The sequence below is a fragment of the Mixophyes fleayi genome, chromosome 12, assembly GCF_038048845.1.
Source record: "Mixophyes fleayi isolate aMixFle1 chromosome 12, aMixFle1.hap1, whole genome shotgun sequence".
NCBI classification, from domain to species: domain Eukaryota; kingdom Metazoa; phylum Chordata; class Amphibia; order Anura; family Limnodynastidae; genus Mixophyes; species Mixophyes fleayi.
In genome coordinates, this window is record NC_134413.1 from 82,077,372 (window position 1) to 82,102,985 (window position 25,614).

Genomic DNA, 25,614 nt, shown 5'->3' on the forward strand with positions numbered 1-25,614 from the left:
GACCGGTCACAGCACCATTTTCACTTTATTGTTTGTCATATAATAAATAGGATGTATTCTCATAGATGTTGTTACAGCCCACAAAATATCTCTCTCTGTAATTGTTAGAAGAACCATCCTACATTTAATACTTCACAGCTGTAGTAAAGGAACAGTCACCGTACACTCCGGTGAGATATGTGTCTGTGTGACGTAACCCACAGCTGAGTGCGATGGTGATTTTAACTATTAAGACCCTCATTCACCTTGTTATTTTGTATGTTTTTAATAACATTAGAAATGTCCTCTTGGTTATATATGGTGTCTGTATTTCTAAATCTGTACCAAACAGTCTCCATCCATGTCAGATCTCTGGAAAAACCGCATAGGGCCAACAACTCCTTAATCAAACATGAACCACTGTATAGCAAATATGTATAATAGTAAATATATATCTCCTCAGGAAATTGTTACATGTCATCAGTTTCCTGTATCCTGTGACATCATAACACCAAGTAGTTTGTCCAACAAGTAAATGAAAGGAGCCATCAATATGTCTATTAAGGAAATGTCCTTAACTTCCTGAATGACGTCCAAAGAGAAGACGAGAGAGGTTCTTACTATCTAGATGGTACAAGACATCCAGCTGCTGAAAGTACATGAGGAATCCATTTACAGTAACGTTATTATCAGGAAACCCAACCAGAGAATTGCTGGATCCACTGGAGGTAATTTACCAACTGGAAAACATGCAGCCCCACAGAGCATATAATATTACACAGATACTGCTATTTATTGCCCTAGAACATATATACCCACATTCCACATCTGGGAACTTTGTCATTGTCAAAGTGTGCAATCTTCTGTGACCTAAGACATATACGTGCATGGATGAATGTGTAAAACCTACGACTCAAAATATTCTTAAGACCACTCTCTTCATTAAAGTCAACTTTTATTATTTTCTTCTTCAAAATGAAGCTCACTTATGTCATAAAGTATGAGTGAGGGGACAAATCGAGACTGTATTTACTACAGATCGCATTTGTGTGTTTGAAAACATTGGTTGTATGTTTTAAACATTGATTACAAAACATTGTTTAGTCCTTAACATTAGATGTAGAATCGATGTTAACCGATGACAACCGGTGTTTCTATTTTTTTATTTTTTTTAAGTAAACTGGCTACTTAAACATATAATACACTAATAAACTTCTGAAATAATCCTTATGCTTATCTAAATCTAGGCTTACAGTGTGTTTATATTATATATATACAAATACACACAAACGATGCAAAAATTATGAAGATGTGTGCATTTTTTTTTAGAAGTAAAACATGTTTTGGGTTAAAGCAAACTTGTTATTGCGCAAAAAACAACATAAAGCATTAACAATAACTAGTAGAACTAAATGAAACAGCTCACTGGTACTACTGCTCACTGACAGGGCTATTTATTTCTTTAAAACTAGACTTGCAACAGTAGCAACAGGTTAATAAATTGAACATATAAAATAACTAAAACTCTACATACACTACAACATACATTGAAACTGGTAGTTTGTTGTTTTTTGCAATATCGGGGTATTTTATTGGGTAGATTAATGATGGGCATCACACTGAGGGAACCAAACACAGAGGGGGAAAAAAATTGAATATGGGAGGAGAATATTGGAAAAACTCTCTCATCCGCGTTCTGTAGAAATCATAAATTTGAATGTAGCTTCCCCTTTATCCTATTGCTAGTTTTACTTTTTAATTTCACCAGAGAATAGGCGTTCTGAAGGAACCAAGTGACCAGTTCTCAAATATTTTCTCGCTACTTTGCCCAGATTTGGGAATGTTTGTTCCACCAGCCTCCAGGATCTTAGTGGGTTCTCCTTTACTTTCTCTGGCGGAGCACCTGTAACCAGCCAGCCCTGCAACCAGTGACTCACTGAGAGCAGCACCAGTGGTAGTGAGCCAGGGGTGGGGCTGTCCTATGTGCTGCTGCTGATTGGCTGACCAGAGTGTCTTTCACTGTCAGCCACCACCCCAGCAGCAGCAGCAGCCAGTTCAGTGTGTATTTGGTCAGACTATCTTTAGTTGTGATAGACAGAGAGAGCCAGTCAGCAGTTAGTGCAAAGCACCACAGTGTAATTAAAAAGACAAATAAGAAACTACCATCGGTAAGCATCAGAAAACATCAAAGGAGAATCTACCGATGGTGAGGAAGCATTGGCTCCTCACCATTGCAGAGTTAAACATCGGAACCATCTAACAGATGCTTCCAATGAAACATAAAATGTTTCCCATCCCTACTTTAAACCTCATTGAAACATCTCACCCTGCAAAACAAACTCTAATTATTCACATGCTGGTGAATGTGCACCTAAACCACATTCAGCAAGTAAAGTCCAAATGCCCTCAGCCCTTACCATAGGATGAAGCAAAGTTTTGCACCACTGCAGACACATCTTGACCCACTTAGCCATGGGCATACCATATAAATAAGAGAATATGTATAAAAATATTTGCTTGGCATCACAAAATTGCATTTACAATGTGGGACCACACTGTTGAAGCTTTATAATCAATCCCCAGTGAGAAAATAACAGATTAGAGAACTAATTATATAAACCTTCCCACACCTTCAATTAGAGAGTCAGAGTATGAATAAACATACTGTACAGTGTCTAGATCCCACATTATACCTCCAACTCATTGCCAAAATTATATATTACTCAGTACCCTATTTAACAACAAGGAGGTCTCGTTATTACCGTGGACAATATCTAATAGAAAAAATAGTTCCACACGAGTAATCTGTTCCAATCCAACTTTCCCTGAGTATAAACTATGTAAATAAATATATATATATGTATAAGGACATTGTAATTTACATTAATAAAATAAAATTATTTTTTAATATTAAGAGCACGGTTGCTCCTCGTTTCTTGTTCAATTGCTTTTGTACGATGTCAATTTTCTGGTATTCAACAAGATCTTGTTTGTTTGTAAACTATTTTCCTCATTCAGTACATAGAAAAGGCTTCACATTTGTGCGACTTCTCTGATGTCCTATAAGACCTGATTTCCGTGCAAAACAGTTCCCACATTCAGCACATGGAAATGGTTTCTCACTTGTGAGTTCTCTGATGTCTTATAAGACTTGATTTCCGTGCAAAACAGTTCCCGCACTTAGCACATGGAAATGGTTTCTCACTTGTGTGAGTTCTCTGATGTCCTATAAGACTTAATTTCCGTGCAAAACATTTCCCACATTCAGAACAGGAAAATGGTTTTTCACCTGTGTGAGTTCTCTGATGAGTGATAAGTTCTGATTTGCATGCAAAACATTTTTCGCACTCAGAACATGGAAATGGTTTCTCACCTGTGTGAATTCTCTGATGTGTGATAAGATCTGATTTCTGTGCAAAACATTTCCTGCACTCAGAACATGGAAACGGTTTCACACCTGTGTGAGTTCTCTGATGTCTTATAAGACCTGATTTCAGTGCAAAACATTTCCCACATTCAGAACATGAAAATGGTTTTTCACCTGTGTGAGTTCTCTGATGAGTGATAAGTTTTTTTTTCCATGCAAAACATTTTCCACACTCAGAACATGGAAATGGTTTCTCACCTGTGTGAGTTCTCTGATGTATAATAAGTTGTGATTTCTGTGTAAAACATTTCCCGCACTCAGAACATGGAAATGGTTTCACACCTGTGTGAGTTCTCTGATGTCTTATAAGACCTGATTTCTGTGTAAAACATTTCCCACATTCAGAACATGGAAATGGTTTCTCACCTGTGTGAGTTCGTTGATGTTTAACAAGATCTGATATTTGTGTAAACCATTTCCCACATTGAGAGCATGCAACTGGTTTCTCATCTGCGTGAGTTCTCTGATGTCTGATAAGTTTTGATATCCATTCAAAACATTTCCCACATTCAAAACATGAAAATGTTTTTTCACCTATGTGAGTTCTCTGATGAGTGATAAGTTTTGATTTCCGTGCAAAACATTTTCCGCACTCAGAACATGGAAATGATTTCTCCCCTGTGTGAGTTCTCTGATGTATAATATGACTTGATTTCCGTTTAAAACATTTCCCACATTCAGAACATGAAAATGGTTTTTCACCTGTGTGAGTTCTCTGATGAGTGATAAGTTGTGATTTCCGTGCAAAACATTTTCCGCACTCAGAACATGGAAATGGTTTCTCACCTGTGTGAGTTCTCTGATGTATAATAAGTTGTGATTTCCATGTAAAACATTTCCCACACTCAGAACATGGAAAGATTGTATCATTTGGATGAACTGTACTATTTGTAAAAATATCTCTGTTTGCAGTAGAACATTCCTCATGCTTAGAGGGATCAGATGATTTATCTGCTCTGTGAAGTATTGGATGTATATTTAGGGTAATGGGGTTCTCTCCAGGAGCATCTTGTATGATGTTTTTGTTATCTTCTATTACAAAATCTGTAGATAAAAGAAGTTGTCCCTCCGAGATATTCCTGCGTTTGCATTCATCTGCTGGAGATAAAATAAATGTATAGATTATAATGCCCCACATTTTCATACTATGAGGCAAGTTCAAGATGTTTTCATTTAAACTAAAAACCCTTTGTTACAATTATAAAACCACATTACGAACATTGCATGGGCTCATTCAGATTGACAAGCAGGCATAGCCACATTAGACAACTCCAGCCAAAATACAGACTTTGGCGAGTAACACTTCCCAGGTATACACACTGCCCAGCTAGCATCATAGAACAGGAAGCTTCATTAGCCAGTGACATTGTCCAACTAGACACTGCCCTCATACGCAAACACTGGGGCCTCGAAAGCAGAGCGGACGGGAGTTAAATTATCAGTACATCCGGGCCATGGGTTTATACTAATCTTAGGTCTCATATCCTTACACAGAGCAGAGAAGAGATTCAGGATATTGTAGGAGAATGGAGCAGAGCACAGATTTTTCTGTTGCCTAAGTTTAAAAAAGCAGAAGGTCAAAGAATGGTATAGAGACAGATCAGCAGTAGAAGTGCAACGATTGGAGGAGAGATGATATGCAAGACAGGTTGTGTGGTTGTATTTGCATATCTGCCAGAAAGTGGAGTTTGTGTGATGTGTATGTTGTGATATGGCGTGTGTGATAATCTGGTATTTTGCATTAGTATTACAGTGTTAAGCTGGGTACACACTACAGGTTTTTCACCCAATTATCGGTCGGATTACAAGATAAACGACTGTTAGGGCCGACATCACATTACTGTGTACACTCCCACAATCATGTTTTATTGTAGCAAAAAACATTGTATCATTTGATTTGATTTTAAAAACTGTCTAAAATTTGCCCACCAACGATGGAACGATGTCGGGCAAATTTGGAAGGCTGAATGCACTCACAAACAGCAGTGTCGATGGATCTCTATAGAATGTACAGTCACAATCATTTCAGCAGATGGTTATGACAGATTAACATCATAGATCGGAAGGTAAGTCGTGTAGGTGTGTACACATTAATCAGCATGCTCAATGGTACTTTCAATCGTTGGCATAATCTTCAGATCTCTAATCGGGAGATATTTTCTGTACTGTGTACCCAGCTTTATTATACAACTAATTATGGATCAGATATTCATGGATTATTACACAGGGAAGATAATGGGTAATGTCTTACTCATTAAATTGCTTAGAAAATACAGTTAAACTAGACAGTTGAACAAACATTGAAGACATCTAGAATTAAATGACATCTGCTGCAACCTTATTCTGCTACTTCTCTGATTGCACAGGACATTATAACTAGGCTATTTATTTATTTTTAAATACGTTTTATTAGTAATATCTTATCTTGAACAGTATTACAAAATAGAAAAATTCTTGAAAGGTACATTAGTGAGATGACAAATGCACATATAAATTGAACAGTATGTATAACACTCTCTCACAGAACTTTTACAATACAAATTCAGCTTCATATCAGCATGGTACTATGAAGATGTTGTTTTAAATTATACAAATAAGGGGGAGAAGATAAAGAAGAGGGGATAAGGGGGTGGTACAAGGCAAGATGGAGGGGGGGGGAGAACAGATTGGGAGGGTTAGGGGAAGGGATGAGGAATTCACGCTTTTATGTTTTTAGAAGAAGATAACAGTTCAATCTGGTATTTCCAGTAACGAATCGGGCTCAACTAGAATTGAAGCAGGGGTTGGTTGTAATATGAAGCCCAGGGAGACCAGACTTAGTTGAAGGACACAGAGGAGCCCTTAAGCACGCTGGTGATGTGTTCCATCTGATAAGTGTGCCAGATCCGACAACAGACCATTTGAAGCGTTGGAGGTGTGGGGTTCTTCCAGTGGGCAGCTATTTGACAGGTAGCTGCGCTGATTATATGCCGAAGAAGCTTATGGGTTTGTGTTGGAAGGTCTGGGAGAGGTAGAGGCATTAATACATGCTTAGGATCGGAGGGCACAGGAGTATCGAGAATAGCTGTTGCTAATGCGAGAACTTCTGTCCAGAACGGGCGCAATTTGGGGCAGTCCCACCATGTGTGTATGAAGGTGCCAATGTGGCCACAGTCTCTCCAACATGTTGGACTTGTTTGAGGGTATATAATATGGAGCCTAGAGGGAACGTAGTACCATCTATGCAGCAATTTATTGGCGTTTTCTTTGATACGGACATTTATGGAACAACGTGCTGTCCAGTCATAGATGTCTGACCATTCCTCTGGATCTAGAGATGTTCCCAAATCTGCTTCCCACTGTGTCTGAAAATGGTCCTTGGCCTCCGTGGAGGTGGGAAGTAGGGCATTGTTAGGTAATTATTTTAATTTCCTCATTTTGCGCTATTTTACTCTTAAATTCCAATGTTTGCCAAATTATTTTTCTTGCTCTCCTTTCCATTATCTTTAGGACTATATCATCCTTCACCCTTCATGCAACACACACTTTTGTCCACATTGCCCCTTCATTACTTCACTCACCTCTAGTGAACACTCATGAACTGTTGTCCTATTTAAATTCAATAGTTATAACAGCCTCACCCTGTCGCCAGAAACTAAAAGGACACATATCTTACAATCATATTTCCTATCTTTCCTCCTCCCTGCTTTTATTAGCTGGTGATATATCACCTAATCCAGGTCCCCCACACTTCTCCCACAAATATGTATCTGCACACTACCGAAATCCGACAAACCTGAAACGCATCACCTGTCTCCCATCTCTTCCAAAGTCGTTTAATTGTGCCCTCTGTTTACAACAAACTTACCTCGATACACAATCTCTTCCTCTCAAACAACCTCAACCTTCTGGCAATAACAGAAACATGGCTCATGCAATCAGATACTGCCTCACCTGCAGCCCTTTCACATGGTGGTCTCCATTTCACCCACACCCCCAGACCTGGAGGCAGACAAGGAGGTGGGGTTGGACTACTTCTCTCCCCACAGTGCACATTCACAGTTCTACCAAATGTCCCGTCACTCACGTTCACATCTTTTGAAGTACACACTGTTAGGATTTTTAACCCATTCTCTATGCATGTTGCTGTGATCTATCACCCCCCTGGACCACACTAACAATTTCTTGAACATTACTGTGCATGACTCCCTCACTTCTTATCTTCTGATATCCCCACCATCATAATGGGTGATTTCAACATCCCTATTGCTAATCCACGTTCCACTGCTGCTTCAAAACTTCTCTCTCTAACCTCTTCACTTGACCTCTGCCAGTGGATTGGATCGGCTACTCATCAGGATGGCCACTGTCTTGATCTTGATTTCTCTAGACTATGCTCAGTTTCTAATTTCCTTAACATTCCTTTACCCCTCTCGGATCATCACCTTACAAGTTAACCCGTGCATGATACTCATGCATTCTAGTCAAATCAAGCTACTTAAGGTGTTAAAAAGGTTCTTGTCATGCCCAGGCCTCCTCAGGGGAAGAGCGTTACTTCCCGACGCAAGCACCCTTATTTAACGTGGTTTTGTCCACATGTCACCACCTCATAATTCTTCTCCATCACCTCATCCTTCATTTTCATCACCACATCTATCCAGATGTCTATCCAGACACAGGGATCTCTCTCAGCGGTCCTGAGTATCAAACTCCTCTCGCTCTGTCACCCCCGGCAACCACTCCCCACTGTCACCCCCGGCAACCACCAACCACTCCCAACTGTCACTTCTCCTTCAAGAAATATATATATATTTTTTTTAAATCTTTATAAACACTTTTAACAATTAACAAATTAAATTAACAAATTAAAAACATCTTAGTATACCAAATTTCAGCCCTTTCTGAATTTTCTTTTCCACACACACTAAGAATTTAGTAGGTCAGTGTATAACTCCGCCCAGCAGGTGGCGCTGCAGCTTGGTTTTATTTTTTCCACACACACACACAGACAGACTAACACACGCCACTAGGCATTTATATTATAGATTAGTTACTCGCTCACTCCCAGTTCTTTAACCTCCTTGCTGTGAAACTCTTCCAAGCCTCCTCATACCCACAGGAATATTAACTATATTGATGTTCCACAGTTTTCCACCTCTCTCCAACACCTTCTCTCCCCAATTTATACATTCTACTCCCCTGATATGGCAGTTCCTCATTTTCACCATATCCTAGCAACTGCCCTTGATCAAGTGGCTCCAGCGACTCTTCATACTCCACATAGACTTCATTGTCAACCATGGCACAATAAAGTAACACAAAATCTACACAACCTTTCTCGTAAAGCAGAATGTCACTGGCGTAAATCTTGTACCTCTAATGATTTCATCACATATACTGCCATCTACCACTTCTATCGAAATGCTCTGGACACTGCTAAACAAACATACTTACAATCTCTCATCCATGCTCAGGCTTCTAAACCCAAATGCCTTTGTAACACATTTAAATCTCTTCTCAATCCTCCCACACCAAACCCTCAGACTACAATCAGTTCCTAGGATTTTGCTTCCTATTTCAAGGACATAAGATCCAACTTGAAATGGTATCATCTCCCTCGACTAGCAATCACCTAAATTCCTTCCCAGCACCCTCTGACACCCTCTCTACCTACTCTACCTCCTGTCCTCTCGATCCCATACCCTCACAAATTGGTAGGTCCATGTCTCCTGTGCTCATTTCACCTCTAACTAAATCTAATTTATCTCTCTCTACTTCTATCTTTCCATCACTATTCAAGCACGTAGTACTCCTATTCTGAAAAAGAAAATTCTGATCCAAACTCTCTCTCAAATTACTGTCACATCTCTCAGCTCCCATGCCCCTCCAAACTTCTCGAGAGAATTACCTACGCTCACCTCACACGCTTCCTTTCCTCAAACAACCTATTGGATCCTCTTCAGTCAGACTTTCGCTCTCAACACTCCAGAGACTGCGCTGACCAAGGTTGTCAATGATTTGATCATTACTCTCTACTAATTCTCCTGGATCTCTGTGCAGCATTTCACACAGCTGACCACTCTCTCCTCATCAAAACACTACAATCCCTAGGTCTTTAAGACACTGTCCTATCCTGGTTTTCCTACCTATCTAATCGCTCTGTTAGTGTTAATTTCTCTGGTACAACCTCCACTCCGCATCCTTTATCAGTTGGAGTACCACAAGGCTCAGTCCTAGGTCCTCTGCTATTATCTATCTACACAACTTCTCTTGGAAAACTAATAAGCTCCTTTGGATTTCAGTATCATCTCTATGCAAATGATACACAAATTTATCTATCCTCTCCTGATTTCTCACCATCTGTGTTGTCTTGCGTTACTGACTCAATTTCTGACATTTCGTCTTGGATGTCCTCTCGCCAACTCAAACTCAATCTTTCATAAACAAAATTAATAATATTCCCACCCACCAATAGAAGCAGACTGGAGGGACAGGGCCCTCTCTGGAGCAGACTGGAAGGGCAGCGCCCCCTCTGGAGCAGACTAGAAGGGCAGCGCCCCCTCTGGAGCAGACAATGATATGATGTGAGGAAGAGACTGGTCAGATCTCTGGGCTGGTAGCACACAATGATATGATGTGAGTGTTCTGTTCAAAACCAATTCCTTGATTACAGCCATGGAGCCAGACACATGATATAAACGTTTAAACTGTTTATTGCAGTAAAGGTATAGTCCAGGGTAGGCAAAATAAACAGTAAACCGTTCAAGCTGAATGAAACAATGGATTTCCAGATCTTGGCAGACAACAGTAAATGATAAAGAAATGCAGCCAATAACTTAACTGAAACCAGGAACAGAGACACGTGTAGGTAATACAGGAACAGAGCCACATGAGCAGGCTAGGAACTTCAATGACCAGCAAAGGATACAGGAAAATGCAGGCATATATAGGCCACAGACAGGTGTTGATGATTAACAAGCAGTGCTGGTTAACCCCTGATAGGAAAGGCCAAACAACAGCACCTCTGGAGGATCAGGTACTGCAGGGTAATATGGACACAGGAAAACAAGGCAAATCATAACATTATCCCCCCCTTACAGGAGCGAATTCCAGACGCTCCATAAAAAGTCTTTCAGGCTTTTCTCTTCTTCTGCTTTCTCTTCTTCTGGGATTTTCTAGGAGACATAATGGAGTCCTTCCGCAATGGAGTGCAGACAACGCCCAATTCTTCAAAAGCACAACAAGAATTGTCAAGTTCATCGACCAAGTCTCTAGATGTATCAATCTCAGACTCAGAGTCTGAGTCCCATTCTATAGTCGGAACAGGATTGTTAATTTTATGAGAAGATGGTGAAATGCCCATGAAGCCGGTAACCAAGGTTTGTTTGTGACTGTTCTTTTTATTTTTTGAAGATATAGGTTGACCAACGGAAGCAACGGACATCGATGATTTGTGAATAAGCATAGGAGCTGAAACACAGGCCGGAATGGAAACAGAAAAACTATGACCAGGAAACTCAACTGTTGATGGAGAGTACTTTTTGCACACAGCGTTAACAAAGTCCATGGTATTATGGATAATGGGGTTATTGGAATTTAGAAGGGAGAAGGCCCAGGTCTGTGGCTCCCCTCTAAAACTCATGATTATAGAACCCACTTGGTTAAATTGGTTGACAAAGTAATCTGGAGAGTCTTGAAATTGTTTCATGGAAAGCTGAAGAACAGAGATAAACTGTTTGATGTCTCCATCAAAGAAGACTGGAGGAGGATCTGATGACTTGGAAGAGGCATCTGGGCATTCTGGCTCACTAGGAAACTCTGGGGAGTCCTCAACTTGAGCAGCAGTCTCTGGAGAATACCTCACTGGGACGGCAGAGCAGGAGTCCCCGACTGGGACGGCAGAGCAGGAGTCCCCGACTGGGACGGCAGAGCAGGATTCCCCCACTGGGACGGCAGAGCAGGATTCCCCCACTGGAACGGCAGAGCAGGATTCCCCCACTGGGACGGCAAGCTGGGCACATTGGACGGATTGCCCAGACTAAGCACACCACTCGGACTGGACAGCACTGTGAAGAGCCGCAGAGCAGACAGCACTGTGAGGAGCCGCAGAGCAGACAGCACTGTGAGGAGCCGCAGAGCAGACAGCACTGTGAGAAGCCGCAGAGCAGACAGCACTGTGAGGAGCCGCAGAGCAGACAGCACCAAGTGGTAACTCGGGCTGAACCGCATAGAGTGGCAACTCGGGCTGAACCGCATGGACTGGCAACTCGGGCTGAACCGCATGGACTGGCAACTCGGGCTGAACCGCATGGACTGGCAACTCGGGCTGAACCGCATGGACTGGAGCAGACTGGAGGGACGGGGCCCTCTCTGGAGCAGGCTGGCGCGACGGGGCCCTCTCTGGAGCAGGCTGGCGCGACGGGGCCCTCTCTGGAGCAGGCTGGCGCGACGGGGCCCTCTCTGGAGCAGGCTGGCGCGACGGGGCCCTCTCTGGAGCAGGCTGGCGCGACGGGGCCCTCTCTGGAGCAGGCTGGCGCGACGGGGCCCTCTCTGGAGCAGGCTGGCGCGACGGGGCCCTCTCTGGAGCAGGCTGGCGCGACGGGGCCCTCTCTGGAGCAGGCTGGCGCGACGGGGCCCTCTCTGGAGCAGGCTGGCGCGACGGGGCCCTCTCTGGAGCAGGCTGGCGCGACGGGGCCCTCTCTGGAGCAGGCTGGCGCGACGGGGCCCTCTCTGGAGCAGGCTGGCGCGACGGGGCCCTCTCTGGAGCAGGCTGGCGCGACGGGGCCCTCTCTGGAGCAGGCTGGCGCGACGGGGCCCTCTCTGGAGCAGGCTGGCGCGACGGGGCCCTCTCTGGAGCAGGCTGGCGCGACGGGGCCCTCTCTGGAGCAGGCTGGCGCGACGGGGCCCTCTCTGGAGCAGGCTGGCGCGACGGGGCCCTCTCTGGAGCAGGCTGGCGCGACGGGGCCCTCTCTGGAGCAGGCTGGCGCGACGGGGCCCTCTCTGGAGCAGGCTGGCGCGACGGGGCCCTCTCTGGAGCAGGCTGGCGCGACGGGGCCCTCTCTGGAGCAGGCTGGCGGGACGGGGCCCTCTCTGGAGCAGACTGGCGGGACGGGGCCCTCTCTGGAGCAGACTGGCGCGACGGGGCCCTCTCTGGAGCAGACTGGCGCGACGGGGCCCTCTCTGGAGCAGACTGGCGCGACGGGGCCCTCTCTGGAGCAGACTGGCGCGACGGGGCCCTCTCTGGAGCAGACTGGCGCGACGGGGCCCTCTCTGGAGCAGACTGGCGCGACGGGGCCCTCTCTGGAGCAGACTGGCGCGACGGGGCCCTCTCTGGAGCAGACTGGCGCGACGGGGCCCTCTCTGGAGCAGACTGGCGCGACGGGGCCCTCTCTGGAGCAGACTGGAGGGACGGGGCCCTCTCTGGAGCAGACTGGAGGGACGGGGCCCTCTCTGGAGCAGACTGGAGGGACGGGGCCCTCTCTGGAGCAGACTGGAGGGACGGGGCCCTCTCTGGAGCAGACTGGAGGGACGGGGCCCTCTCTGGAGCAGACTGGAGGGACGGGGCCCTCTCTGGAGCAGACTGGAGGGACGGGGCCCTCTCTGGAGCAGACTGGAGGGACAGGGCCCTCTCTGGAAGGGCAGAGCCCCCTCTGGAGCAGACTGGAAGGGCAGCGCCCCCTCTGGAGCAGACTGGAAGGGCAGCGCCCAATCTGGAGCAGACTGGAAGGGCAGCGCCCACTCTGGAGCAGACTGGAAGGGCAGCGCCCCCTCTGGAGCAGACTGGAAGGGCAGCGCCCCCTCTGGAGCAGACTGGAAGAGCAGCGCCCCCTCTGGAGCAGACTGGAAGGGCAGCAACCCCTCTGGAGTAGACTGGAAGGGCAGCACCCCCTCTGGAGCAGATTGGAGCTCAGGCACAAAGACAGCTGCTGAAGACTCGGAACTGAAGGCACCGGCTGAAGACTGGGAACTGGACAGCACGGTAACAGGAGACTCGGGTGCAGAGGCTGCGGGAGACTCGGGACCGGACACAGTGGCAGAAGGCTCCAAGCTGGAGGCGGATGATGGCGCCTCGGAGCTGGAGGCGGATGATGGCGCCTCGGAGCTGGAGGCGGATGATGGCGCCTCGGAGCTGGAGGCGGATGATGGCGCCTCGGAGCTGGAGGCGGAGGCTGGCGCCTCGGAACAGGAGGCGGAGGCTGGCGCCTCGGAACAGGAGGCGGAGGCTGGCGCCTCGGAACAGGAGGCGGAGGCTGGCGCCTCGGAACATGAGGCGGAGGCTGGCGCCTCGGAAGAGGAGACGGAGGCTGGCGCCTCGGAAGAGGAGACGGAGGCTGGCGCCTCGGAAGAGGAGACGGAGGCTGGCGCCTCGGAAGAGGAGACGGAGGCTGGCGCCTCGGAAGAGGAGACGGAGGCTGGCGCCTCGGAAGAGGAGACGGAGGCTGGCGCCTCGGGACAGGAGACGGAGGCTGGCACCTCGGGACAGGAGACTGGGGCTGGCGCATCGGGACAAGCGGCTGGAGCTGGCGCCTCGGGACAGGCGGCTGGAGCTGGCGCCTCGGGACAGGCGGCAGGAGCTGGCGCCTCGGGACAGGCGGCAGGAGCTGGCGCCTCGGGACAGGCGGCAGGAGCTGGCGCCTCGGGACAGGCGGCAGGAGCTGGCGCCTCGGGACAGGCGGCTGGAGCTGGCGCCTCCGAGCTGGTAACTGGGGTTGGCAGATTGGGTCTCATCCCAGGGAGCAGAATAGGTGAAGTGAAAACAAATCCAGAATGCGGAGAAGTAACAACAGAAGATGGTCGTGGTCTGCGGAGAGGACAGGCTTGTAAGAAGTGTATATTACTTGCACAGTAGAGACACAGTTTGTTGGTTATTCTACGCCGTCGCTCCGCTTCGGTCAGGTGGGGGCGTGGACCACCTGTGAACCGGGCATTTGTTACACTGTAGTTGTTAGTTAAATGCAAATTTGTCATAGTACTATTAAGAGGTGCTGGCAGCACAGATTCAGCAGCAGACAGAGTTGGCTAAAGCAAATCAACGGTATTGGATTTCAGAGAAACAGATTCTGATAGTCTCCTGAGTGGGTCCAAAAGTATAGCGGAAAATTGAGCCAGCTGAGAGCGTAACAGAATTATGTCCATTTGTAGACACTGAAGCAGAGGCTGTTCAGTCATTTGTAGAGCAGACATGTTTGCAGGGAGAAAACAAATGAAATTAATTGCAATGAGAGTTCCAGAAGAAATCTGAAGCAGGTTTTTTCCACATGACTCCAAGGCTTTCTTTTAGGCTGGTCATTCTGTTATGGTTCTGTTCAAAACCAATTCCTTGATTACAGCCATGGAGCCAGACACATGACATAAACGTTTAAACTGTTTATTGCAGTAAAGGTATAGTCCAGGGTAGGCAAAATAAACAGTAAACAGTTCAAGCTGAATGAAACAATGGATTTCCAGATCTTGGCAGACAACAGTAAATGATAAAGAAATGCAGCCAATAACTTAACTGAAACCAGGAACAGAGACACATGCAGGTTATCCAGGAACAGAGCCACATGAGCAGGCTAGGAACTTCAATGACCAGCAAAGGATACAGGAAAATGCAGGCATATATAGGCCACAGACAGGTGTGGATGATTAACAAGCAGTGCTGGTTAACCCCTGATAGGAAAGGCCAAACAACAGCACCTCTGGAGGATCACAGGTACTGCAGGGTAATATGCACACAGGAAAACAAGGCAAATCATAACAGTGAGGAGGAGACTGTACAGATCTCTGGGCTGGTAGCACACAGTGATAGGATGTGAGGAGGAGACTGGTCAGATCTCTGGGTTGGTAGCACACAGTGATATGATGTGAGGAGGAGACTGGTCAGATCTCTGGGCTGGTAGCACACAATGATATGATGTGAGGAGGAGACTGGTCAGATCTCTGGGCTGGTAGCACACAGTGATATGATGTGAGGAGGAGACTGGTCAGATCTCTGGGCTGGTAGCACACAGTGATATGATGTGAGGAGGAGACTGGTCAGATCTCTGGGCTGGTAGCACACAGTGATATGATGTGAGGAGGAGACTGGTCAGATCTCTGGGCTGGTAGCACACAGTGATATGATGTGAGGAGGAGACTGGTCAGATCTCTGGGCTGGTAGCACACAATGATATGATGTGAGGAGGAGACTGGTCAGATCTCTGGGCTGGTAGCACACAGTGATATGATGTGAGGAGGAGACTGGTCAGATCTCTGGGCTGGTAGCACACAATGATATGATGTGAGGAGACTGGTCAGATCTCTGGGCTGGTAGCACACAGTGATATGATGTGAGGAGGAGACTGGTCAGATCTCTGGGCTGGTAGCACACAATGATATGATGTGAGGAGGAGACTGATCAGATCTCTGGGCTGGTAGCACACAATGATATGATGTGAGGAGACTGGTCAGATCTCTGGGCTGGTAGCACACAGTGATATGATGTGAGGAGGAGACTGGTCAGATCTCTGGGCTGGTAGCACACAATGATATGATGTGAGGAGGAGACTGGTCAGATCTCTGGGCTGGTAGCACACAATGATATGATGTGAGGAGGAGACTGGTCAGATCTTTGGGCTGGTAGCACACAATGATATGATGTGAGGAGGAGACTGGTCAGATCTCTGGGCTGGTAGCACACAGTGATATGATGTGAGGAGGAGACTGGTCAGATCTCTGGGCTGGTAGCACACAATGATATGATGTGAGGAGGAGACTAGTCAGATCTCTGGGCTGGTAGCACACAGTGATATGATGTGAGGAGGAGACTGGTCAGATCTCTGGGCTGGTAGCACACAATGATATGATGTGAGGAGGAGACTGGTCAGATCTCTGGGCTGGTAGCACACAGTGATATGATGTGAGGAGGAGACTGGTCAGATCTCTGGGCTGGTAGCACACAATGATATGATGTGATGAGACTGGTCAGATCTCTAGGCTGGTAGCACACAGTGATATGATGTGAGGAGGAGACTGGTCAGATCTCTGGGCTGGTAGCACACAATGATATGATGTGAGGAGGAGACTGGTCAGATCTCTGGGCTGGTAGCACACAATGATATGATGTGAGGAGGAGACTGGTCAGATCTCTGGGCTGGTAGCACACAGTGATATGATGCGAGGAGGAGACTGGTCAGATCTCTGGGCTGGTAGCACACAGTGATATGATGTGAGGAGGAGACTGGTCAGATCTCTGGGCTGGTAGCACACAATGATATGATGTGAGGAGGAGACTGGTCAGATCTCTGGGCTGGTAGCACACAATGATATGATGTGAGGAGGAGACTGGTCAGATCTCTGGGCTGGTAGCACACAATGATATGATGTGAGGAGGAGACTGGTCAGATCTCTGGGCTGGTAGCACACAATGATATGATGTGAGGAGGAGACTGGTCAGATCTCTGGGCTGGTAGCACACAATGATATGATGTGAGGAGGAGAACAGGAGTCTAATAGGGGCTGATGGCTCCTGACTCTCCCACTGGACAGATACATTTTCCTCATTAGTTTGTACTGACAGAGGAGGGTGTAGAATAAATGATTGTTTTAGTGACTGAATAAGCAGAATATGTGACTCTTCTGTAATAAGTGTTTATTACTCACCTGTGCTGATATCTGTAGGGATTTCCTCCTCCTTACACTGCTGATCACCCCTCACATACGTCTCTTCCTCTCCTTGTATATTTTCTGCTTTAATATCAGTCAGGACGTCATCCTGAATAGCCCACAAAATAATAAAAATATTCTAATTAATAATATCTGATTTAATAACATTATATGAAACATAATAATATCAGTGTATAAGATCTACACAGCATTTTTACAGATCACATAATGAAAAGTAATTTTGGAATTCGGAGAGACCCTAAAATCTACCTGATACTCATGTGGGATACTGGAATTTTCCTGTGTACAATCTTGGGAGTGAAGAGGACGGAGATATCTCTCTGGGGTATTTCTCTTACTGGATCCATCTGTAGGAAACACACAGTGACTGATAACATTGTTTATATAAGCAGAATATGTGACTCTTCTGTAATAAGTGTTTATTACTCACCTGTGCTGATATCTGTAGGGATTTCCTCCTCCTTACACTGCTGATCACCCCTCACATACGACTCTTCCTCTCCTTCTATATTTTCTGCTTTAATATCACTCAGGACGTCATCCTAAATAGCCCACAAAATAATAAAAATATTCTAATTAATAACATCTCATTGTGACTGGATCACTTATAAATAACTTATTTGTGGCTGGATCATGTAGAAATAATTTATTGTAGAAATGTATTGCAATCAGAGGTGCAGGCACCAATGTATAATTTGAAATGCACTTATCTTGTTACATTGGGATGTGTTTTGTATGGAAGTGTCATTGTTTGGGTTTGTAACTTTGCTAGAGGAAATGCATTATTTCTTAAGGTATATATCTAATACAATAAGCCTTTGTTGAGAAAGGTGTTTGTGTATTTTGGTAGGTAAATGACTTGTTTGGGGTTTTGTAACTTTCTTTGAGAATTCTCAAGTGGAGGAAATGTGTATTCTACAAGTATCTGAAGAAAGGACCCATGTTAATCTCATGTTAATTAGACCTTTTGAAGTGTGAGGATCCAGCACCTGAAGGCAGGAAGGGGTAATTAGACTTGCTGTCAGATGTCCTCTGTGCCCAAAATAAGATGCAGGAAATCACAGCAAGTTTTAGGATATCACAGATAGGCGTAAATATTGTTAGCTTTGTATTGCATGGAAATCCATATTTGGGTAAACAAGTTGCATCCTTATTCTAAAAACAGCTCAGACCTCAGGAGGCTGGCTTACCTGTGAGGCTGTGTTCATATCTGTATAACCACTGAAATTTTGAAAATTGTTCTTCTTGCTTCATCTGACCTGTTCTCTGGTACCGTCAACCAGTGTGAGCAAATAAACATTACTTGCTTAAAAAGACCTGTTTGGAAACTTCTCTATCCTGTGGCCTAGAGATTAGACCCAAAATCTAATCCATTCCAGGCTGTCTGAGGTTTCGACCCAGCTTCCCAGCAGCACTGTTCTGCCCGCTACCCAGCAATTCTGGGCAGTGTGATAGGCCAGGGAGAATCCATCCACAGCAACCCTGACCCCTGATCCAACAGCCCGGGTACACTAGCAGCGTCAGTTACCCAAAAGAAACCCGGTTCTGGATGCCGGTAAAGGAGTCCAGTGGTGGCAGCATTTGTAAGCCCCTCCTACTACGGCAAGAGGGCGCATATGAGATGACGAAAGGGAATGGTGGCAAAGTAAGCCCAGCCGTTTCCCAGGAACAACAGACAGGGTGACATAGGCGGTCCATCCTGTTACACTCATTTAATAAAATTATATGAAAAATAATATTAGTGTATAAGATCCACACAGCTTTTTTACAGATCATATCTACCTGATACTCTTGTGGGATAATGGGATGTTCCTGTTTACAGTCCTGTGAATAAAGTGGGTGGAGATAACTCTCTGGTGTATTGCTGGTACTAGATCCATCTGTAGAGGAAACACACAGTGACTGAGTACATTGTTTATATGTATCCAGGTTGCCCTCAAAATTGCTCTCTCCTTTTACAATAAATTAAAATCTCCTCTTACCCAGTGATGTGAGGATCCGGTGATTCTCCATCCTTACGTCCTAAACCTTTGTGCCCTTCTAAATTCTCCCTCTCCTCATACTTTATAGGAAACTGAAATACACAATGACACAGTCATCATCCAGACACAAACCCTGGTGTTACTGTATAATCATCCCATGGCACAGTAACAAGACATCTGTATCACCCCCCATGGTACAGTAACAGGACATCTGTATCACCCCCATGGTACAGTAACAGGACATATGTATCACCCCCATGGTACAGTAACAGGACATCTGTATCACCCCCATGGTACAGTAACAGGACATCTGTATCACCCCCCATTGTACAGTAACAGGACATCTGTATCACCCCCATGGTACAGTAACAGGACATCTGTATCACCCCCATGGTACAGTAACAGGACATCTGTATCACCCCCATGGTACAGTAACAGGACATCTGTATCACCCCCCATTGTACAGTAACAGGACATCTGTATCACCCCCCATTGTACAGTAACAGGACATCTGTATCACCCCCATGGTACAGTAACAGGACATCTGTATCACCCCCCCATGGTACAGTAACAGGACATCTGTATCACCCCCATGGTACAGTAACAGGACATCTGTATCACCCCATGGTACAGTAACAGGACATCTGTATCACCCCCCCCATGGTACAGTAACAGGACATCTGTATCACCCCCCCCATGGTACAGTAACAGGACATCTGTATCACCCCCCATGGTACAGTAACAGGACATCTGTATCACCCCCATGGTACAGTAACAGGACATCTGTATCACCCCCATGGTACAGTAACAGGACATCTGTATCACCCCCATGGTACAGTAACAGGACATCTGTATCACCCCCCATGGTACAGTAACAGGACATCTGTATCACCCCATGGTACAGTAACAGGACATCTGTATCACCCCCCCATGGTACAGTAACAGGACATCTGTATCACCCCCCATGGTACAGTAACAGGACATCTGTATCACCCCCCATGGTACAGTAACAGGACATCTGTATCACCCCCCATGGTACAGTAACAGGACATCTGTATCACCCCCATGGTACAGTAACAGGACATCTGTATCACCCCCATGGTACAGTAACAGGACATCTGTATCACCCCCCCATGGTACAGTAACAGGACATCTGTATCACCCCCCATGGTACAGTAACAGGACATCTGTATCACCCCCATGGTACAGTAACAGGACATCTGTATCACCCCCATGGTACAGTAACAGGACATCTGTATCACCCCCATGGTACAGTAACAGGACATCTGTATCACCTCCATGGTACAGTAACAGGACATCTGTATCACCTCCATGGTACAGTAACAGGACATCTGTATCACCCCCATGGTACAGTAACAGGACATCTGTATCACCCCCATGGTACAGTAACAGGACATCTGTATCACCCCCATGGTACAGTAACAGGACATCTGTATCACCCCCCATGGTACAGTAACAGGACATCTGTATCACCCCCCATGGTACAGTAAAAGGACATCTGTATTACCCCCATGGTACAGTAACAGGACATCTGTATCACCCCCATGGTACAGTAACAGGACATCTGTAGCACCCCCCCCCCCCATGGTACAGTAACAGGACATCTGTAGCACCCCCCCCATGGTACAGTAACAGGACATCTGTAGCACCCCCCCCCCCCCATGGTACAGTAACAGGACATCTGTATCACCCCCATGGTACAGTAACAGGACATCTGTATCACCCCATGGTACAGTAACAGGACATCTGTATCACCCCCCATGGTACAGTAGCAGGACATCTGTATCACCCCCATGGTACAGTAACAGGACATCTGTATCACCCCCATGGTACAGTAACAGGACATCTGTATCACCCCCCATGGTACAGTAACAGGACATCTGTATCACCCCCCATGGTACAGTAACAGGACATCTGTATCACCCCCATGGTACAGTAACAGGACATATGTATCACCCCCATGGTACAGTAACAGGACATCTGTATCACCCCCCATGGTACAGTAACAGGACATCTGTATCACCCCCATGGTACAGTAACAGGACATCTGTATCACCCCCATGGTACAGTAACAGGACATCTGTATCACCCCCATGGTACAGTAACAGGACATATGTATCACCCCCATGGTACAGTAACAGGACATCTGTATCACCCCCCATGGTACAGTAACAGGACATCTGTATCACCCCCATGGTACAGTAACAGGACATCTGTATCACCCCCATGGTACAGTAACAGGACATCTGTATCACCCCCCATGGTACAGTAACAGGACATCTGTATCACCCCCATGGTACAGTAACAGGACATCTGTATCACCCCCATGGTACAGTAACATGACATCTGTATCACCCCCCATGGTACAGTAACAGGACATCTGTATCACCCCCCATGGTACAGTAACAGGACATCTGTATCACCCCATGGTACAGTAACAGGACATCTGTATCACCTCCATGGTACAGTAACAGGACATCTGTATCACCCCCATGGTACAGTAACAGGACATCTGTATCACCCCCATGGTACAGTAACAGGACATCTGTATCACCCCCCATGGTACAGTAACAGGACATCTGTATCACCCCCATGGTACAGTAACAGGACATCTGTATCACCCCCATGGTACAGTAACAGGACATCTGTATCACCCCCCATGGTACAGTAACAGGACATCTGTATCACCCCCATGGTACAGTAACAGGACATCTGTATCACCCCCATGGTACAGTAACAGGACATCTGTATCACCCCCATGGTACAGTAACAGGACATCTGTATCACCCCCATGGTACAGTAACAGGACATCTGTATCACCCCCATGGTACAGTAACAGGACATCTGTATCACCCCCATGGTACAGTAACAGGACATCTGTATCACCCCCATGGTACAGTAACAGGACATCTGTATCACCCCCATGGTACAGTAACAGGACATCTGTATCACCCCCCATGGTACAGTAACAGGACATCTGTATCACCCCCATGGTACAGTAACAGGACATCTGTATCACCCCCATGGTACAGTAACAGGACATCTGTATCACCCCCCATGGTACAGTAACAGGACATCTGTATCACCCCCCATGGTACAGTAACAGGACATCTGTATCACCCCCATGGTACAGTAACAGGACATCTGTATCACCCCCATGGTACAGTAACAGGACATCTGTATCACCCCCATGGTACAGTAACAGGACAGTGATGAATATATAACATGTAAACAGACTACAGGAATAGTCACCTTCTAGCGCTCAGACTCTGATATCCTGAGCCAATCACTACGCGGCTGACGTCATGACGTCACATCGCACCGCCTGCCGAGAAGCGTCACTAGGTTCACCCATATCATGTGACCACGCCCCCTGTGTAGCGTCACTGTTTCTATAGCTTTACCATCAATGCTGAGTCTGGTAGACTACGGGGTAATGGCCGCCGCTTTACTGAATAGAGGACAATAAACACCTTTGTAAGTTTTATTTTACCAGCGATTACATTGTTAAAACTACAGAGCTCCCCCTCATCTCTCTCCCATAAAATTCCAGCTTCTTCCACCCCCTGTCGCCCATTCCTTCTTCTTTTCCTTTATTGTCCTCAATGTAGGACAGCGCCGGCCATTTTCCCTTAGTCTCTCACACACTATTGGTCTTACAGATATATCTCCGCCCCTAACAACCATCTACGCTACACATGGGGCGTAGCCATATGATCTCTCAGACGCCATCTTAGAACCTGGATCGCTACATCTGGGCCTTATACAAGGCTGAGGTAATATCTCCCTATAATTATCTATCAGACAGCGGGAACTACACCCCATAGAGTTCCCCCATGTTTATGTGCAGCCTCCCGGCCATCAGGGCTTCATACATGCGGCTGAGCTCTCACATCAGCTGCTACATAATCCTCATTGTGCTGCAGTCAGCAGAAGGCTGTTAGTAATAGCAGAGCTGGTTATTATAATGGTAGAGCTGTGAGAGACTTAATACCCAGACCAGCTACACCCCATACACCACAGAGGGGCTCACACACCATGACTAGCCCCCAACCCCCTCCTTCTACCCCCATTACCCCACATCCCCTACTATCACCTCCTACCCAACCACCCCTCACCAAGTGCCACTTACACATAGCTTGTCTAGTGCTGGAGACTAGCCCCCAACCCCCTCCTTCTACCCCCATTACCTCACATCCCCCTACTATCACCTCCTACCCAACCACCCCTCACCAAGTGCCACTAACACATAGCTTGTCTAGTGCTGGAGACTAGCCCCCATCCCCCTCCTTCTACCCCCATTACCCCACATCCCCCTACTATCACCTCCTAACCAACCACCCCTTCACCAAGTGCCACTAACACATAGCTTGTCTAGTGCTGGAGACTAGCCCCCATCCTCTCCTTCTACCCCATTACCTCACATCCCCCTACTATCACCTCCTACCCAACCACCCCTCACCAAGTGCCACTAACACATAGCTTGTCTAGTGCTGGAGACTAGCCCCCATCCCCCTCCTTCTACCCCCATTACCCCACATCCCCCCTACTATCACCTCCTACCCAACCACCCCCTCACCAAGTGCCAGTAACACATAGCTTGTCTAGTGCTTGAGACTAGCCCCCATCCCCCTCCTTCTACCACCATTACCCCACATCCCCCTACTATCACCTCCTACCCAACCACCCCCTCACCAAGTGCCCCTAACACATAGCTTGTCTAGTGCTGGAGACTAGCCCCCATCCCCTCCTTCTACCCCCATTACCCCCACATCCCCCTACTATCACCTGCTACCCAACCACCCCTCACCAAGTGCCCCTAACACATAGCTTGTCTAGTGCTGGAGACTACCCCCATTACCTCACATCCCCCTACTATCACCTCCTACCCAACCACCCCCTCACCAAGTGCCACTAACACATAGCTTGTCTAGTGCTGGAGACTATCCCCTATCCCCCTCCTTCTACCCCCATTACCCCTACATCCCTCTACTATCACCTCCTACCCAACCACCCCCTCACCAAGTGCTACTAACACATAGCTTGTCTAGTGCTGGAGACTAGCCCCCATCCCCCTCCTTCTACCCCCATCACCCCACATTCCCCTACTATCACCTCCTACCCAAACACCCCTCACCAAGTGCCACTAACACATAGCTTGTCTAGTACTGGAGACTAGCCCCCATCCGCCTCCTTCTACCACCATTACCCCACATCCCCCTACTATCACCTCCTACCCAACCACCCCTCACCAAGTGCCACTAACACATAGCTTGTCTAGTGCTGGAGACTAGCCCCCATCCCCTCCTTCTACCTCCATTACCCCACATCCCCCTACTATCACCTGCTACCCACCCACCCCTCACCAAGTGCCACTAACACATAGCTTGTCTAGTGCTGGAGACTAGCCCTCATCCCCCTCCTTCTATCCCCATTACCTCACATCCCCCTACTATCACCTTCTACCCAACCACCCCTCACCAAGTGCCACTGACACATAACTGGTCTAGTGCTGGAGACTAGCCCCCATCCCTCTCCTTCTACCCCCATTACCCCACATCCCCCTACTATCACCTCCTACCCAACAACCCCTCACCAAGTGCCACTGACACATAACTGGTCTAGTGCTGGAGACTAGCCCCCATCCCCCTCCTTCTACCCCCCCATTACCTCACATCCCCCTACTATCACCTTCTACCCAACCACCCCCTCACCAAGTGCCACTAACACATAGCTTGTCTAGTGCTGGAGACTAGCCCCCATTCCCTCCTTCTACCCTCATTACCCCACATCCCCCCTACTATCACCTCCTACCCAACCACCCCCTCACCAAGTACCACTAACACATAGGTTGTCTAGTGCTGGGGACTAGTCCCCATCCCCCTCCTTCTACCCCCATTACCTCACATCCCCTTACTATCACCTCCTACCTAACCACCCCTCACCAAGTGCCACTAACACATAGCTTGTCTAGTGCTGGAGACTAGCCCTCATCCCCTCCTTCTACCCCCATTACCCCACATCCCCCTACTATCACCTCCTACCCAACCACCTCCCTCACCAAGTGCCACTAACACATAGCTTGTCTAGTGCTGGAGACTAGCCCCCATCCCCCTCCTTCTACCCCCATTACCCCACATCCCCCCTACTATCACCTCCTACCCAACCACCCCCTCACCAAGTACCACTAACACATAGGTTGTCTAGTGCTGGAGACGCCCCCACACCCAACAAGAATTCCCTCTTGCCTCTGTCCCCTCCCGCTATAACCCACCTCTCCTCCCCCATTTTCTCTACTCCCCCATTTTCTCTACTCCCCTTTATAGCCATCTAGAAAATTACCGACAGTCACACCTGCCTACACCGCCCACACAAACCCCATGCTCCGGGCTGACTGATTACCCCCCTTAATTGTAAGACCCTGTTCCTCTGGGTGGCATTGAAAAAGCCGTAGGCAAAACGCGTGTCATAGTAGACGGCAGTGTACCTTCAACACTGCCGTCCTAAGGAAAGTAATGTTTGTATGTTCATGAATCCTTATTGAAGAATAATTGTCCCTGTAATGGAATAATCGTAGCA

General features: G+C 47.0%; 1 protein-coding gene and 1 pseudogene across 1 annotated transcript in view; one reads left to right on the forward strand and one right to left on the reverse strand.

Moving 5' to 3' along the window:
• LOC142108562 (uncharacterized) overlaps positions 1 to 25,614 on the forward strand; it is a 365,380-nt gene that overhangs the window by 110,732 nt on the left and 229,034 nt on the right.
• LOC142108568 (uncharacterized) overlaps positions 1,569 to 25,614 on the reverse strand; it is a 131,821-nt pseudogene continuing 107,775 nt past the window's right edge.